Source organism: Symphodus melops (genome assembly GCF_947650265.1).
Source record: "Symphodus melops genome assembly, chromosome: 7".
Lineage (NCBI taxonomy): Eukaryota > Metazoa > Chordata > Actinopteri > Labriformes > Labridae > Symphodus > Symphodus melops.
In genome coordinates, this window is record NC_136697.1 from 10,452,236 (window position 1) to 10,464,832 (window position 12,597).

General features: G+C 38.7%; 1 pseudogene across 1 annotated transcript; it reads right to left on the reverse strand.

The window, feature by feature from the left end:
- Nucleotides 1–147: 147 nt before the first annotated feature.
- Nucleotides 148–8,691, reverse strand: LOC306827573 (homeobox protein Mohawk-like; annotated as a pseudogene). The gene is made up of 6 exons (XR_013781749.1): nucleotides 8,462–8,691; nucleotides 7,779–7,938; nucleotides 7,532–7,685; nucleotides 7,067–7,405; nucleotides 2,217–2,250; nucleotides 148–760 (listed from the first exon to the last, which is right to left on the reverse strand). The product of XR_013781749.1 is annotated as a homeobox protein Mohawk-like (transcript).
- Between the last annotated feature and the right edge of the window lie 3,906 nt (nucleotides 8,692–12,597).

Sequence of the window (12,597 nt, forward strand, 5' to 3'; positions counted from 1 at the left end):
AATTTGAACAAATAAAAAAACTACAAGACCCACAATTATCCAAATGAAATCTACAAACAAATACAACTCTAGAAAACATGTCTGTGCTGTTTCAGCCAATATTTAAACCAAAGATAGAAAGCAAATGACCGGTCAGAAGATTTCACATTGACTTTATTCAAATAGCTGCTGTCAAAGTTTAGCATTGGATGATAATCCAGTCTCATGAAGTTAATGTAACTTACTGCAACAGGGAGACATTACAAACATTACAATAAGTGTAGAAAAGATACTGTCACTGTTTCCATTTTAGAAGGTAAAAAGGATTAAAAGTGTCAAAGTTTATCAGCTTTACAAATTAAACAGAGGCTGTTCATAAATTGCAAGGCACTTTAACATCTGGTATAACTATACAAATGGATTTAAAGCCAGATGCTCAAATGAAATGCCCACACAGTGTTAGGCAGGGCCGTTGACAGTCTGAACCTCAGAGATGTGAGAGGACTTCTGGATGATTCGGCTGGTGAGAGCAGGCCCCACGGTGCAGCTCTGCCTCAGGGCAGCTGTGGGTCCAGTGACACACATGGTGTCTATGATAGTCGTCCTTGTAAAGGAGAAAGGCTTTCTGGGGAAGTTTTGATCCAAGCCTGACATGGTTAGGCAACCCGGGTCTGCTGTGCAGCTCTGGCCTCGGGCCAAGTTGGTCAGAGCGACAGCGGCGTGGATCTCCCTCCAGTCCTGATTGACCCGCTTCTGCTGGACTCGCTTCTGCTGCTGAGCACTGCGAATGTATGAGAGAAAAACAGCAGTTTACTAAATGTTACTAAATATCCATATATTTACTCTATGAACCTCAATAAAACTTTTTTTTTTTACCAGACCTAACTCTTTGTACAAAACCCCTTCTCAAATATAATAAACTTTTGCCTTTTGGACAATTTAGAAGCTGTTTTTAAACTTTCAACCTCTATTTATAACATTTCACTTAGGCCTATCTGTATTTTATTTTTCACTTCAATTACATTTTTAATTCAAACTTATTTTTCAGAAAAATACATTTTTATCTATTATTTTCCAGCTGTTTCCTGATTTCTGTTTTTTTAAAATACCTATATTTTTTTATGTGACCTTTGAATTATCTTAATATTTTAATCAAAAATATATAGAAAACTAAAATTATAAATGTTTTGAGCACCTGCAATAAATTTTTAACTGATTTTTAAACCAATTGAAATGAACAATGACGTCACTATATTACTCAAAAAACACCATCAGCAACAAGATTGATATTTCTGAATCAAACCTTTTTGTGCCTATAACTGCTGCCAAGTGGTAGATGTCCGACCACGACGCTGACAAAACAACTTAATTTTTAATTTTCCACCCAGTATACTCACAATGACTGATACATTTCACAATTCAAAGAAAACAGGAGGATACTGTATATTATATGTTGGAAATCACGACCCCTGCCTGGACAGGACACGATCACTAAGGGGATGAAATGTACCTTGTCTGCAGGTGAAGCCAAAATCAGCACTAACTGAAAGTTTCTCATGAGCTGAAGCTGCTGTGTGGAGTTTTATGCTGGTAATTAAACACACTGAAATTATGACCGGAACATCAAACCACCCTGATCATCAGTATAAAAGCTGACTATTTCTACATTATTATTGTGTTTGTAACTGCTGCTGCAAGGGTGTCACACATGACGATTTACAGTATGCTGAAGTGTCAGCGTTTTTGATTTTACATTATCCACTGTACATACTCGTAATAATTGAGACACTTCATTGTCAAGCAACAACAGGAGGATTTTTATGGAAGAAAGCATTGCTATTGATCAGCATGGAGATAAAATGTACCACTTTTTATCGACAAAAACGAAAATCACTCAGGAGCTTTAAAACATTTTGTATTATTATTGTATTGTATTTGTATACAAACTAGTTTTTCGACTATCTCTTTTAGTTTTTGTTTTATATACTTAAAACTGACTTGATTTATAAGCAAATAAGTGTTGCCCTTTGACGATAAGTTGATTTTTTTTTAAAAAGGTTGATTGATTGTTGAATCTCATGCTGAACACTGGCAGGATAAAACCATCTGAAGAGCAGTTTCATAAATCTTAAGCAGGAGTAAATCTTAATATAAAGTCAGAACGATGCATCACAAGTGGCGGTTAAGTTTCAAAAAACATCATCCAAAAAGGTTTGTGAATGTTAAATTACACTCACCTGTCACATTTAGTTGAAGAATAGTCCATTGTGTCTGGAAGAGAGAAGAAAAAGACTCAAATCAGTTGACGTGATGGCAGTGAAATTGCATACAGAGTATATTCAACGTACATTAAAGACCGGATTAGACTTCATGTTACTGATCCGATGTATTATTACAAATATGAGAGTTTTTAAGACTGCGTGTTAGGTATTGTGCATGTGAGCATGTTTAGTGCATCTTTGTCTACCCAGTATCTATATGTCCAATAATGTCTCTCTGGATGTTTTTGAAGTGCCAGAGAAGTTGTATTCCCTGATGTGTCTGTCCTCAGCCTCACAAAACAAACATTATGGAGAGTTTCTCTTTTGAAAAGAACTGATATCTGCAACGTGTCACATACTGAACCTGAGTTTTCTACTAGCACCTGCAAAGTTAGTCCTTTCTTTTCTTTTCCATAAACTTTCCCTGCAGACCGTCATCTCTTTTTCTAAAGCCCTGAAAAGCACTTTCCCCATAAATGACTTTCTGGAGAAAGGGTCAGTCTACGTCTTAAAAGGCCTGAAATCACACTCAGTATCTCTGGCAGCATCAGAAGCCGGAGCTGAGTAAATAAAACTTATGAGTAATATTAAACCGCTTGTACAATTCCTGTTTGTGGTCAATGGCTAAGCGTGCATTATATGTAAAGCATATTTTCCATTTCTGGTTTGGATTATTGCCTTTATTCATTGGAGCCGATAGAAGTTGGTCAAACTGGATTTTTCAGCGAGCACAAGACGGGGAAATTAAAGGCCCTCAGTGAAACACAGTCTTTCAACGCTAACAGCCCGAAACATCCCCATCTCTGATTTCTTCAGGCTATATGAAGCCAAAAGAAACTACTTATTGATAGTAAATCACTTTTCTGTTTCATGCTATTTTGCTACTGAACGGCCCTGAGATTTTTTTCTCTTTGGCCATGTGACTAGCTGCCAAGAAAGTACTTTAGTACCTCTGTCGTATTTTTATTACCAAGAAAAAACATTATTTTACCTCTGGTGAGTCTAATTTATAGCAGGGATCAGCTGCAACAAAATGTTAAAGCTTAATAAAGCTGCCTGCTTTTGATATTAATAGTAACTAGTTCGAAAACAGAGATATACCTTCACACATAGAAATAAATGGAGGAGTTCGTTAGCTTAGCGTAACAACTACAAAGAGTGTCAAAAAGCTAGCATGTCCCTGCACAAACTAAGGGTGACAAAATTCTCCTACAGTCATGACTATAACTCACTGCAACTGTTCCAAAAACTGAAGTGTTGAACTTGTAATTGCATGGTCATAAAAAAAGTAAATTAACTGTTTATCACAAATTCTGACAAAATAAATAAATAAATTGATAAAAGTGCAACTTGGGTTTACTATAAGTTACATGTTATTGTTGAAAAAACAGACATAGCTTGATGGATAAATCAGAGAGAGATAGCAGAGATTGATCTAGCTGTTCCTCCAAAGATCACTTTGAGGAACAAGCTCTATCCCTCTTTCCAGTCTTTTTGCTATGCCAGTCCCTCCCTCCTAAAACCTATCTTTTTGTAAAAGTGTACATTTTGAAGTGAAGCTTACTTTGATTTTTTTCAAAGAGATTCAGCAAGTTTCAATGACAGGGGTAGCTTTCGAATAATACTGATATAATCCCTGCTAACACAACTTTGTGAGCAGAATATCTCAGCTTTATCATCAGAACAATAAATAATCGCCGCTGTTTGACATCCACATGTAACATGGTCTAAATCTGCTTTTTATGGAAAGAGATGAAAGTCGTTTAATCGTGACATTTCCTTCTAAAACAATGACTGAAAGTGTAATTGGACACAAATGAGACTTGGACAATGCGGCTATTGGTAGGTTTAAGCTGATGGTAATATCTAGACTCTTTTTAATACCAAGGATATGCCACAAAACCTTGACTTATGTACACTAGTATGGTGTTACATCATTTACAGGGGTTCATATACCCTTATTACCTAAAGTCCGTGGTTTAGACCTTTTCAGATACAGTATGTGTCAGAAAATAATTGAACAGTTCATATGCTTGATAGGGGTTTATGTTTGTGAATAAGAGAGTCTCCTTTAAGCATACATGTTTTCATTTGAAACACACTGGCGGAAAATGCAGAGAGCCAGATCTGTTTTTCACAGCTCCGTAAAAGGCAGCTCTGGTCACATTTATGGCTCTCTAGTCTTTCAGAGAAAATTCAGAAGGGGATGCAGGAAAAGTGTTAGGTGCAAACCGCCCCAAATTTCTGAACATTGAGCTGTAATATAACTAACACGTATTATTCCACTAGACTTTTACTGTCTGTGGGATTCAGACTGATATGTCTTGTGTTTTCTTGTAAAAACACTGTGTCGTGGCATCACTTATTCATCCATCTCTTGAGTTTTAGTGACTGTTTAAGTCGTCTCGCGGGCGAAGTATAAACGTGTTAATGGTGTCAGTGCCTGTCATGAATTTGGCAGCTTGACTTTCCACCTCACCTCCACTAAGGAGCCGCTGTAGGTCACAAACACCCTTAATATGACCAGAGGGGAGACATTAAATATTAGAACAAACATCTCGACACTGTCAGCTGCCCACATACAGAATAATGATGACATCAAAAAACCTCCAGCTTCTCCAAAAAAAATAATTTCAAGTGAGAGAGTAATAGTATGTTTGAAGAAAGAGTGTAATATTTTGGGAAATGTGAGTATTTGCTTTCTTTGTAAGAAAGATGCCAAGATTGATACCATTGATACCCCATGGCTGCATCCTGAATACAGGCCTGAAGCTAATGACTTTTCAATCAGCCTAGCATAAAAGCTAAAGGCAGAAAAACAGCTAGCTTTGCTCCATTGAAAATAAAGAACGAGGTATAATCACACAGGTACTTCTAAGAAGCAAATATCAATGTTATATTTCACTCATTAAGTTCAAGGAAAGAAACTGAACCCAGCTAACAAAAAGATGGTGACATACGGTACAGTGACCCCCAGCAAAGCGACAACTTCTCTTTTGAACTTTCTAAATGGACAACACAGTTATTTTAGGTGTTTAATAAACTAAATATTCAAAGTAGTTAAATCATCTTTATTGTAGAACCAACAAGCTGGTAGCCCCTCAGTTTTCATTTGAAATATTAAGCCAATAGTTTCAGATTAGCTGGTGCAATAGTGGTATCAGTCTTTTTAGCTCTTTCCACTCTTAAATTCAGCAAACAAGCTGTCCAAAACAGTCATAGAATTTCTTATAAAGAATTTAATCAATGATAATCCTTATTTTATCATTATTTATTTATACAATCACCATTTAATTATTTTTTGTTACACATTGACTATTTTCTAAAACATAAAATATAAGCCTATTTAAAGTTTGAAAAGGTGATCCCAGTCTGTCGACCAGCACAAGATTAAACCCAGATGAAAAGGATGTTTACTGCCTAATTTTTATAATTGAACCATTTTGAATGACAACAGGTGGCCACACTGAAGACCTACCTCAGCTCCACCTCTTTGCTGTTAGTAGATTGACCAAATGTTACGTAGAGTCGGCTTTTACAATACAGTGAGCACCATTGTTGGGGTTCATAATGCCTCATGAGAAACAAAAGGGTGACGTCATTGAGACTACGCCCATATTTCATAGTTTGTGAAAACTGAGTGTAAAGTGTGTGTCTGATAGACTCAGTGTGGACTGACTCAAACAGATATACTGATTAAGATGCCTCGTCACAGCCTTTAAAAGTACTGATAAAAAGCCCCTCAAAGTTTTATGTTTGGCTGAAAAGATGTGCTAGATTTGTGAAATGTATTTGTTAGGCTAAAGAGTAGAATCAGTTTCAAAAATCTTTTCACAGGTCTTATGACATAATGTAAATGCAGATTGATTTGGAGTTCCAGGGTTACACTTGGGAGTCTCCGCCTGCCAAAGCACACAAGAGTGAAGGAAGGAAAGCCACTGCCTCAGAGGGATATTAGACCTCTTGCTCTGTGTTTCCTCACAGCTGAGTGGCAGCTTTGACACCCGCTCTACGAGGCATCCTCAGCGTTGTACTGACAGACTGGTCCATTTCTACGTTTGGCTGAGATTTCTTCTTCTCACCCCGGGAAGAATAAAGTCTCAGACGTTCTGTAATTGTCCTTGAGACTGTACTGGACATTTCCACCACGGCAAGAAGCTGAAGCGGAACAAATGGCACATTCTCGTAGATGGAAATGATATTTGTGGTGTGCAGCGGCAGCCAGCACAAGCTCCATCCAATTTTAAAATGAGGGATTTTAGCGTTTGCATTGGTCTTTATTAGTAATGTTTGTAAAGGTTTGGCTCCTGTACCTGAGTAGATTTGAGGGTTGTCAGTTTGCTGGTTTCCCTTTAGGACTGAAAGGGCACCCAGGTGTCAAGTTTAGCTGTAACTTTATAATTGAATATATCGCTGCTGACTTTCAGTGAAATGCCAGAGATTTATTAAAGTCATTGAACTCTGAGGAGCCATGTGAACATTTCTGTACAGTCTGTTCTTATTTAACGGTACACTGGTGTGTTTAAAAGGAATCAAGGGGACGGAGGGTGGTTAAAGTGTCATTTTAACTCAAACTCAACATAAATCTGCAATTAGCAAGGCACAAGCTTTGATGGTTGCTGTGCACTGAGGGCGCTTTCCTCCACATCTACCTTTGATGTTGTGCTTACTTACATAAGTTGCTTTGATTTAGTACATAATATCAGTCTTAATTACAAGCATTCCTAAACATGTGATAATATTTTGTGAAAAAGTTGTGCTGATGAGTGATATTATCCTGTATAGAGATTAAAAACAACAACAACAACAACAAAAAACTGTCTCACCCATGTGGTAGACAAAGTTGGCCTCTGTTTCGTATGACGACGCCGGAGAAACAACATCTCGGTCACAGTCGTTGGAGCTGAACGACTCAGAGTGGCTCCTCCCCCTGTGGGTTGAGGTGACGCCATCAGACTTCACTGCCATCATGTGTCGCAGGCTGTCGTTCAGGTACCGGTTCAGTAAACTGCTCTTGTACTTGGATGGAGGTGAGACACTGTCGTAACTGCTGGCAGAGTCCGCCATAGCGAGGACGCTGCCATGTTTCTGGAGTGCACTCTTGTGGGATGATATTCTGCCAAAATCTGATTGGCTGATGGGAGCTTCTAAGGGACAATCTTCATCTGCAAAAAAAGGAAACAAAACGTTTGGAAAGGAACTTATAAATTATGATAAAGATAATAGTTACTCTCTTTCCATTTCCATCAAATAAAAGAAGAAGGAGGTGGGATGATATAGTGTAGCCTTACCATCTGAGTGACTTTCATCACTGCACACGCTCAGCCTCTCAGCATTTCCCTGGATGTATTTATTGTAAAGTTTGATCCTGAGTGCCCAGCTCAGGTCTGGCTGTCTCACTGTGTTCTTCAGCCTGCGCCGTGCATTTGCGAACCAGTTTGACACCTGCACAGATGCACCTTGTTATGGAACGCACTAAACTCAACATGAACATGTAGCTGCAATCACTGTTGTTTCATCTTCTAAGCCTGCTCTTACCTGTACTAAAGTCATATGTGAGCCCAGAGCCAGCAGCACCTTCTCAGTCTTGGTGGGGTAGGGGTTGTCCCGGTGTTTGTACAGCCAATGTTTCAGAGGTCGGGCCATGTCTTGCAGCACCTGCCTCTTGTGGCGGACTTTGACCCCACCCATGCGAGACCTGGAGTTATCAGAAGTTACCTTATCAAATCTACAAAAAATGTCATCAAGAGACATAGAAGCAGATCTGGACTCTACTCATGTTATCTACAGAGATCCAACATCATTCCACCATGTGCAAAACACTTTAGCAAGTAAGAATAAAAAAAACAAAACCTGAACTCTGAAACCTGAAATCATGTTGAACAGCCATCTGCTGAGACTGTGTTAAATTATCTCTATTAATAAAATGTTTAAAACTGCAATAGACTGTTGAATCACATCTCTAAGATAAAAAAACAAACATCAGAATGGTTTATTTCTCAAAAAAAGAACAAGAAAGATGTCTGTATTTTCATCTCTTTGTGCTAAATACTGATGTTGTGTAAGTCTGTTTTGAGTTGGCCGTTTTCTGAAAGCATCACTGATTTGTTAATTAAATCTATCAACCTTGAAACTTCCTTTAGGAGCAAAATTACAACTCTTACACATTACAGAATCCGTTTTGATCTTGTCATAAAACAATAAAGAAAGTGTTTGCATACCCATATCTTCTGTAATTGGTCGTGGAGTTGTCTTCAGAGGTGTTGTTGCATCGCAGCAGATCTGTGTTCTGTTCCTCTGTCAAACTGCTCTGAGCTACGTCGACACAACTCAGTCTGTTCCTCTCCTCGGCTCTCCTTTCGTCCTTTAAATGTAGCAGAGTGCAAGACTCCATCGCAGCACCTTTGTCCATTTTTTAACACAGGGAGTTTTCTTCAATCAACAGGTGCATCTGTAGACTCCAACCAGATGTAAATAGAAGCAGCAGGTTCCCATCCTGGATGAATTTATTGAAATGTTTTTTTTTTCTTTTTCTTATTTGAAGTATTAAAAAAAAGAAAAGGGTTAAAGAAGTGATCCTTGTGCTCTTACGGGAGAATAATGTTAGAAAGTCAGAGGATGTTGTCTGGTTCTGTTGGGCTATGTGAGGAGAGTTCAAATAACCTGCTGCTTCTCCCCCTATTGGCTCTTCCAACATCCAATCACTTATTCCGAGAGCTTTGTGAGGAAAAACATGCAGGGCAGCCGCTTCTGTCGCACCCCTTTCCTGCTTCTTAAAAATCCTGCACATGTAGGAACATCAGCGAATGTGGTCGACAGATTTACTCGTAAGGAGTTTTGTCTGGTGTTTCCATAGTCTGTGCTTAGAAGTGTCATATTTTATACATTTCTTTAGTGGTTTTACCAAAAATCGTGTCAGCAAATCATACATGTTTTACTGGGGGGATTCTGGAAATTTATGGGTGTAATGACATGGTTGCTAATAACCATTAAAACCACCAAACTGTGCCTTATACGTTAGGCTCTGAGTCCTGTTGAGCTGAAATGTTTTTTTATACAAATTGGCTCATTATAAAGTCCAAAAAAAACTGGAAAATGAAATAGATCCTTGCTCGTGTATTTCACAGATTTAGGAAGCAGAAAGTGTGTCATCGTGCATTCAAGTGTCAGAATCGTGCTTTTTTTTCTATGTGCAGTTTAAGCTTGGATAATCCAGCCTTAATGCTAATATTTGTCAATGTGATCTTTTAGAAAAAATTAGGTTTGACAGAAGCTTAGCATCGTCATTTTCTGCATGACAGCATGCGGGCACTGGGCCCATTATTTAGAGGACTGATTTAACTTAACCGTCATCAATGCATGTCTTCCCTTGTCATCTATTTGGATCTTCAGTAATTGCTTTGCCTTGCACAATAACTCAAGCCTTTTTAAGCAAACACATGCATGCATTGTTCTTGGAGAGAGTTAAAACTATTGAAGGGGACTGCTGAAGTTGGAGCAGCGCTTATTCAGTGGTTAAACATATTAAAGGTCTTCATAACGCTCTCCTCTGTTCATAACTCAGCTGTATCAGAACAGAGGTTGGGTTTCTACAATTTCAAAGCTGAAAAACACATGGAGCAGAAGCATCCCCGTTAGGTGCAGTAAATTCCTCTCTCACATTCCTCCGCAGCAGTAGGAGAATGCTACATGCTATCACACACCATTTATTCCGGTCCCTCTGTGATTCGTTCACCGACTCAACTGTTGATATTAGCTGAAACACACCCTCCTTCTGCAGCCAAGAGAGCTTTAAAAAACAGAGATGGTATATATCTCTTATTGTTTGGATTGATCCGTGTGTGTGTGTGTGTGTGAGTGTGTGTGGCTCCTGAAGGTTTGTTAACTCCATGCTCATCTAAAGAGCCAAGTCTCTGACAAAGTGTGTGTTCGAAGAATTAATTGCAAAAGGGAAGCTTTAGCCAAATGTAGAACTTCATCCTTTAATGTTAAATAATGTTAAAACACTTTTGCTCTAAATGAACAGATTACAGTGTGACCCCATAGAGGTAGTCTCAACACAAAGGAGCGTCAGGAGTTTGGAGGTTTAAAAGGTTAACTTTTACATTTGAATGTTAAAAAAGGATAAAAGAGGTAATCTTTTAAAGAGTTATTTTTTCAGCCTTCTTTGCCACATTTAAGATAGCACAGCTGGTGGCGCAGTGGTGGTTAGCATGCAGGTCCCCATGCATCGAGGCCACAGTCCTCACGTGGGCGCCCCCCCCCCCCCCCCCCCCCCCAGCTCCACATGTCGATCCACACCCCCTGATTTCCATGTCAATTCTCTGTCCTTCCTCTATAATAAAGGCGTGAAAATGAAAAAAAAATGAAAAAAAGTCGAGATAAGATGCAAACCCACAAACACTGCGATGAGGACTATAGCCTCAATATGGGGTGTAACTGCTCAACTGCTTAATTTTCGTATGTATGAGTGTACTGACACATCTCTATACTTAACCCTGACAAGTATTTTAGCATCCTTTATCTAAATCCAACTGCACATTTTATTATATACCCATATTTATATACAAATACTTTATATACACATTTAAAGATCTAAAAATGACTGCTAATTATGACAAACCCCACAACAAACTGAAACAGTTCATGACGTTAATCAAAGACAGATAAACATTTGTCAACCTAGGAGACACTTTCCTCAGGAGTTGGTGAGGACCAAAACAGAGCTCAAAGAAGAGTAAAGATGTGAGTGACAGCTGAAACAAATGATGTTCACAGATAACACAAGGATGAATCAAATGTTTTTATTCACACTTTAAAACTATAACACATCTGCAAGGTGTTAAAATGTTGGTCTTGTCTTAAAAATGACTTTGCACATTCACTTTGCTACTCAAAACAAAGTGCCGTTTAAAGGACCCGACTGTATCCGTCAAACAGAAGACAACAAAAAGGACTTTTTTGGTTGTTATCTCGTTCTTCTAATTAAACTTAAAAATGTTCGAAACATGCTCACTTAAAAAAGCTCATTCCCTCACAGTAAACAAAAACAGACACATTCAATGATAAACTACACAGTGTCCTGAACTAAGTAAGTCGTTTTGGTTCCCAACAGTCATTTTGTTGAGTCATTCGTCTCGTCCTATGACTTCTAAAGCTCTTCAACAAAACTCAGGAGGGGATTAAGTTGAGCAAGAGAACATTTAATGTGGAATCAACTGAACTTTGTATTTGTTATAAGACTGTGTTATTTCCTTAATAAATGTATAGTCTGGATTCAACTGGATTAATTCAGGACTTTTTAATGAACTGTTCTCTAAAATGAGCTGTAGACCTTTCCGCTTCCTTCTTTAGGTCTGTATATGTACCTCACATATACTGTCAGCGTGTGGTTTACTGCCAGGATTGTTTAAAAGTTATGAATTTCTCATGGAAAGATGAAGATATGGTTTAACATCACTCATATTTATTTTCACATACTTGAGATAGACGGCTACACGAGTGAGCCAAATTATCCGAGACCAATTGACATCATACTTCTGTGTAATGTTTGAAGCGGGAGCTGCAGCGAACATAAAATGGCGGGTTTTCATTGGACCACTCCGGTGTCTTAAAAGGCATGGTTATGATCTCAGATGGTGCCTGCAGATTCTCAGCGGTGTGATGAAATTAAACTGCCACGCTTTGGCAGAGCTCGAGCTTCGGGCCTGGCAGAAGTGCGACTGCCGTCCTGACTGTCTGGTTTCTTATGTTTTATTGCACATGGAAACATGTAGACACACTAATGATTGCATCTCCACTCATCCATTTATTCTTCTGTCTTCTTTGAGTATGCAGTTATGTTTGACACTGACAGTACGCATGTTAAAGTATAATAAAACAAACTAGGGCATGCTGTTTATCCCTGCAGCCTAATAGACTGTGTAGAGCCTCAACATGCTTTAACAGTAAGCTTTTATGTTCCGTCGTAACTTTCTCTCCATACGTCTGCAAAGGCCAAAAATCCCTGGATAGCTATTACTGTCTCCCCACATCATGCTGCCCCCCTCCACCCCAAACACAACATGATAGACACATTAACACTCCTTCACACCCAATTGAGCTCAGCGTCCAAAAAGAGGAAGGAAACACCATGCGTGTACAGGAATGCAGTTAAGAAAAAATGTGATTAAGCAGCTAGTGCAGTAGCGTACTCGGGCTGTTTGAAGGAAATGGGTGGAGAAAATAAAAAGGGCACCATCTGCATGACATGGGGTTTCAACATGCGGAAAGTCAAAACTCAAAATAGTGCATTATTAAAATGCTGTTTTAACTACTGTACCTCTGTGATCAAACGCATGGACAACGATGAACCATT